Source organism: Telmatherina bonti (assembly GCF_933228915.1).
Source record: "Telmatherina bonti genome assembly, chromosome: 6".
Classification (NCBI taxonomy): Eukaryota; Metazoa; Chordata; class Actinopteri; order Atheriniformes; family Telmatherinidae; genus Telmatherina; species Telmatherina bonti.
The window spans coordinates 7,090,268-7,097,501 of record NC_136624.1 but is presented as its reverse complement, the minus strand read 5'-3'; positions in this window follow the sequence as shown (position 1 = coordinate 7,097,501).

The window sequence follows — 7,234 nt, the reverse complement described above, 5'->3', positions numbered from 1 at the left end:
GATCATTCCACCATTGTGTCACAACAGAGGAAAAGAGTCTGGATAGTGATTTAGTCCCCCGTATTGGTGGTAACATGAGGCGTCTTTCACTGGTGGAACGTAGCTGTCGAGAGGGAGTGTAGGTCTGGATTAGGGAGTGAAGGTAGACGGAGCCGTTTGAGTTATTTTGTAAGCCAGAAACAAAGCTTTAAATTTGATGCGTGCTGCGACTGGAAACCAGTGTAGAGCGATTAGCAGCGGAGTGACATGAGCTTGTTTGGGTTGGTTGAAAACCAGACATGCTGCAGTATTCTGGATCATCTGCAGAGGTTTAACTGAGCACGCAGGCAGACCTGCCAGTAGGGAACTGCAGTAATCGACGCGTGAGATGACCAGAGCCTGAACCAACAGCTGAGTCGTGTGTTCTGTCAGCTACGGTCTGATTCTCTTTATGTTGTAGAGAGAGTTTGAAAGTTTAAAAGCAATTTTATCTCGGAATTCGGCGTGTTTAGGGGCGTGTCCTTTTGATTGACAGGTACCCGATCTCCTGCTTCAAGTAAGAAGAATGTAGAACAATTGCGGTTTTTAACCGCATAACAGCATGACTTAGCTTTAGCCCGCTTACCTCCATTAGCATGTTAGCTCCTGTTAGCTCCAGGTTAGCTCGGTTAGCTCAGATGACACGCGTGACGCTGCAAAGATGGCAATGGTAAGAACCTGCCACTGAGCTTCAATTCAGCTTTTCAGAAACCTATGGGTGATGTCACCGAGGCTCCGTCCAACTTTTTTATATACAGTCTATGGTTTTGACAAATAGCAATTGCCATTTGCAGGTATTTCCATTGGTGAGATTTAGCGCATAAGCCTAAGTTCATTAGTCAAAGAAGATTTTATGAGAATTGCGACTTATGTAAGGTAGCCACGTTGCACTATTTTGGTGTTTTCTACTTATTGCAGAAAGTCTGCAACAGCTTTTCAAAGCATTTCTCCCTTCTTTTCTAATTAATTTTAAAACTCTGAAATTTGATACTGTTTGTTCTGTAGGTGTGGTCCGGAAATGAACAGGTCACATGACCTTTATGTCACATCTGGGAATGCGTAAATGGAAAAAAAGTGTTTCCATTATACTTTTGCTGTATACTTCTATATTGAAACATCTGAAAAACTACCTCATGAGAGCATGAAAACTGTTTCTGTGTACTAATCTTTTAACTGCTAGCATATTCACTGCTATCTGTTTTGCATGTTCACCGTTACCTGTTACCATGTCAATTGTTAACTGATAGCATGTTAACTGCTACCCATTAGCATATTCACCGTTGCCCATTAAGCATGTCCACTGTTGACTGTTAGTATGTTCAGTGCTACTGCATTTTCACTGTTAGCTGGTAGCCTGTTTCATATTTATTCTAGCCATTTAACAGATTCAGATTTTTCCGCTCTTTGGCAAACGGTAATGTGTCGCGTGAATGAGATGCAATATCGACTTGAACAAGGAGGAATGGTGAAAGAACATGAGATTGGAGGTAAACACAATGGTAGTTTTGAAGAGCGCCTCTCGGACCTTGATACCGGCATTTTTATAATTGTTTCTCCTGTTGAAACATGACAAACACTTGTGCTTTGTTAGCAATGATTTAGTAAACTTTTGTTTATGCCCCAGAAATACAACATTTGCAGTGGAACGACCTTTTCACTGGGTCAGTCCTAGTGTTGTGTACTCCCCCTAGCACTGGCCTCCATTACCTGTATCATATCTCAGAACTGAATCATGTCAGACTTGTGTCATGTCACAGACCTGTATCAAATCAGACCAATATCATATCAGAAGTGTATTAAATCTCAGACATGCATCATATCCCACCTGTATCATCTCACACCTTTATCATAGCAGACCTAAAACCTGTATCATATCAGAACTGTGATAAGATACACGTGTGCAATATGTTACAGGTCTGACATGATACGGTCTATAAACAATAGCTGTTAAACCATCTGAGCCAAGGATGTAAAGATAAATTCATCTGTTATTTTAAAGGAAAAGATTAACAGTTTTTAAAAAAAAAAAAAAAAAAAATGCGGAGCCAGCCTTTATTTGGAGGTTTCGGCTGAGATTCGGAGACAATGGAAGCAAGACAGCTTAGTTTTTTCTTTTGGGTTCATTGAATTTCAGGTCCACCCACACATGTAGTGAGTTCCAGTAGGTTCTGTCAGGTGGCTGAGGGCTTGTTTGGAATGTGAGTAATTCCAGTCGCGGTGTGAGTGTGTGCATGTATTTGTGTTGGTGTGTCCGCTGCTGAAAGTAATGCAAATTCGACTTTAGGTTTCTGGCTTGACTTGATGAGCATTGTTTAATCTTTTTAGCATTTCCTCCCCTCAGATGGACTTCTGTCTCAATATTCGCCGATGATGCTTTTGTGAGGAGCAGGTACGTCTCCATAGCAACCAGGCAAGTGACTCCAGTCTCTTTCTGTCTGTATTCAAGGCTCTGGATCATTCTCAGCAGCAGAAATGCTCTACCTTTGCAGCCTCCCGCCTGGTGTGTGATAACTGATGTAGTTCAGGCGCCATCACTGCAACGACCAGCAAACAAAGACTGCTGCTTCATTCACGTCTCCTTATCGTGATCACATGTTTAGGTGTAATGCAGACTGAAATAAAATAAGAAGCTGGAACATCTGTGTAAGACTGACATCACGAGGTGCCCGCTCATTGCAATGCAGCGCCATCAAATAAAAAATCTCCAGACATACACGAGGGTGGGGGAATATTTTGATGGATGGATGAATGGATGGATGGATGGATGGATGGATGGATGGATGAAAGTATGGATGGATGGATGAATGGATGGATGGATGGAAGGATGGATGGATAATGGATGGATGAATGGATGGAAGGATGGATGGATAATGGATGGATGGATGAATGGATAGAAGTATGGATTAATGGATGGCTGGATGAATGGATGGATAGATAATGGATTGATGGATGGTTGGATGGATGGATGGATGAATGGATGGATGAACGGATGGAAGGAGGGGTGGATGTGTGGATGAATAATGGATTGATGGATGGTTAGATAGATGGATGGATGATGGATGGATGGATAAATGGATGAACAGATGGATGGATGGATGGATAATGGATTGATGGATGTTAGATGGATGGACTGATGGATGGTTTGATGTATGGATGTATGGATAAACAGATGGATGGATGAAGCCTGTTTTTCCATCACAGCTTCATCACTTCTCAGTTGGACCAGCAGAGGGCAGTGCAGTATCATGGATGACAGTTTGCTGAAGCCGAGCATATTTCTAATTCCAGTCAGAGTGGATGTTCAGCTCACTGCCTCTCAATGTGTGTGTGTGAACGGCTGATTAAAATGTCTCTTGACCTGGCGCTGACACCCTCGGTTGGCGAGCTTATTGTCTGGCAGTCTGCAAACAGCACGCTGATGCTCTGAGAGAGAAACAGAAAAAGCAACATGGTAAAGAACTTCCATAAATGAACCTCCAATTCAAAGGCTTATCGTGCCTCCTGGCACAGTGATTGTTCTTACACACCAGGCTCCTCCACTTTGGAGTTGATTCCCTCATTTTCTCTGCTCTGTTCTCAGATGAGTAGCTGCAGGCAACACTGTGGATAAGTGGAGCAAGAAATACAGGGAGTGTTAGGGAGATAAAGGGGGGGGGGGGGTTGCTTAACTCAATTCTAAACTCTGTGATTCATGTAAAGCTTGGGTGGGAAATACTGCGAGATGCACGTAAACAAACCAAAAATACGGCTGAGGAATTAAGCAGCAGTCCAAATACGGCGGTCCAGTTTGCTTCTCATGGTTCTGTTCTCACATATCAGCAGATGCAGAGTAAGAAAAAAGAAAACAAACACTTACGCAAAACACATAGTAAATAACTATATAAATACACACTGATACTATACTAGCAGTTTAAATCTGTCATCTCTCCGTCCATCTTCCACCAGGAACAGAACCAGGTAGGGAAACTTCAATGAGAAACAGAACCAGGAAGGAGGGCCATCTTACTGGTCCAGTTGGAGTGGAGAACCAACTTTCATTCTGGGCAGCTGCAGGTCTGATGTGGACCAGTAGCATCTGCATCAGGTCTGTACAGTCCGTCTCAGTGTTTTAATGCGAAGCGAAAGTTCAGTAAATAAAACAAAGCATAATATAATGATGCTGAAACATAAAACAAAGTCAAAATAAACTGTTCTTAAAAACCAGTACAAAGAAACTAGTCCTACGCCAGTTTATTTTAGTTTGAGAGGAGACAATGGCAAACTCTGCCACCTACTGGCAGAAACTGAGATCTGCATCAGTGCTCATTCTGCCGACTCAAACCGCAATCCAGCAGGTTTTCCATGTATCCTTGCTCCAACACAGCTGACTTCAATAAATGAGCCATAATACATGGAAAACCTGCTGGATTGTGGACCTCATCAGACCAAACTGCAAGAGACCCTTCTCATAATTAATGCATACGTCACTAAGGCATGCTTGGAACTACCAAAGGCATCCAGAAGAGTTTATCTGCGTTTAGTTTCCTCATTGAACATTGATCTTTTTTATTTTAGTGAAATGTTTTACACAGAGGAAGATTTAAAGAAACTGAAGAAAAGAATTACTGGTATTATAGATTACCAACAACGACAATGGAGATGTCATAAAATTCAGTAGATTGCTGGTGTTTCTTCACAGGAAAGCCATGAAAACTTTAACGTGACTTCTCTCCCCTTCAAATGTCCAACATGCAACAACTCTTTGGCATTGTTCTCCTTTACCTGCTAAAGATGACTCTCCGTGGGGATTCACATGGACATCCAAGCTTCCTGACATCCTGAGGTAGTTACCTACATGGGCAAGAGATGTAAAAATAAATGAAAAAAACTGTTTATTAAAGACACTACAGAACTTTTACCATTTTCCCGTCACCTACCTCCAATTGACGGCTAATTCAGCATCCATCTTGCATCTTACCTGACCTGTTAGCTCTCTCCTGCCAGCAAGGAGTGATGGAAAGAAAGACGATGACTCGTTTTGTCTCTTTTAACCTTCTTGCGTTTCTTTGCGGAATCAGCGGCATTGCGAGTTCAAAACAGCCAGTTCCTTATTACACCACAAAGCAAAACATCGTGTTGCATCCTGGTCCAGGAAGTTGTATAGTGCAGTTTTACAGCATGCCGCTCACCAGTGACAGCTTCAGAAATGTGCTTTATGAATGAGGCTGCGCCATCAAAACGGGCTATATTTTAAAAATAAAAAAAGGTTAAAGAGTGGGTTGTTAAATTAAAAATTAAACTTGTTGGTTCTCAATGAAAAGTTTCTGTACAGTTTGTAATGACTGAATCATTCCAGCTATTTGTCCCTTGGTTTCCTGTCAGCACAATTCGATGAAGCCATTCCATGTGGCCATTCCATGAAGCCATTCCATTAGGCCATTCCATGAAGCCATTCCACGAGGCCATTCCATGAAGCCATTCCATTAGGCCATTCCACGAGGCCATTCCATGAAGCCATTCCATTAGGCCATTCCATGAAGCCATTCCATTAGGCCATTCCATGAAGCCATTCCATTAGGCCATTCCATGAAGCCATTCCATGAGGCCATTCCATGAAGCCATTCCATTAGGCCATTCCACGAGGCCATTCCATGAAGCCATTCCATTAGGCCATTCCATGAAGCCATTCCATTAGGCCATTCCATGAAGCCATTCGATTAGGCCATTCCATGAAGCCATTCCATTAGGCCATTCCATGAAGCCATTCCACGAGGCCATTCCATGAAGCCATTCCATTAGGCCATTCCATGAAGCCATTCGATTAGGCCATTCCATGAAGCCATTCCATTAGGCCATTCCATGAAGCCATTCCACGAGGCCATTCCATGAGGCCATTCCACGAGGCCATTCCATGAAGCCATTCCATGAGGCCATTCCATGAGGCCATTCCATGAAGCCATTCCATTAGGCCATTCCATGAGGCCATTCCATAAGGCCATTCCATGAGGCCATTCCATGAAGCCATTCCACGAGGCCATTCCATTAGGCCATTCCATGAGGCCATTCCATAAGGCCATTCCATTAGGCCTTTCAATGAAGCCATTCCATGAGGCCATTCCATTAGGCGATTCCATGAAGCCATTCCACGAGGCCATTCCATTAGGCCATTCCATGAGGCCATTCCATAAGGCCATTCCATTAGGCCTTTCAATGAAGCCATTCCATGAGGCCATTCCATGTGGCCATTCCATGAAGCCATTCCATTAGGCCATTCCATGAAGCCATTCCACGAGGCCATTCCATGAAGCCATTCCATTAGGCCATTCCATGAAGCCATTCGATTAGGCCATTCCATGAAGCCATTCCATTAGGCCATTCCATGAAGCCATTCCACGAGGCCATTCCATGAGGCCATTCCACGAGGCCATTCCATGAAGCCATTCCATGAGGCCATTCCATAAGGCCATTCCATGAGGCCATTCCATGAAGCCATTCCATTAGGCCATTCCATGAGGCCATTCCATAAGGCCATTCCATGAGGCCATTCCATGAAGCCATTCCACGAGGCCATTCCATTAGGCCATTCCATGAGGCCATTCCATAAGGCCATTCCATTAGGCGATTCCATAAAGCCATTCCATTAGGCCATTCCATGAAGCCATTCCACAAAGCCATTCCACGAGGCCATTCCATGAAGCCATTCCATGAGGCCATTCCATAAAGCCATTCCATTAGGCCATTCCATGAAGCCATTCCACAAAGCCATTCCATTAGGCCATTCCATGAAGCCATTCCATGAGGCCATTCCATTAGGCCATTCCATGAAGCCATTCCACGAGGCCATTCCATGAGGCCTTTCCACGAGGCCATTCCATGAGGCCATTCCATAAGGCCATTCCATGAGGCCATTCCATGAAGCCATTCCATGAAGCCATTCCATGAGGCCATTTCATTTCAGCAACTGCTGGATGAACAAAGTGCAGCTGAATGAGGAGAAAACTCTGATAAAAGTCAGGTGAAGAAGGAAAAACAGGAATATGGTGGTTGGATGATGGAAGAAGAGGCTGGTAACAAGAGAAGAGATGAAGTCGAGCAGGACATATGTTGTTAGCCCATTTACTTTTCACTGTGTGTTTCTGATCACGATACGTAATATATAGATATATTGCTATTGCTAAACGCACTGCTTTTATTGTGAAGCAAGCGGAAGTCACCGGCTAAGCCCGTGTGCGACTTC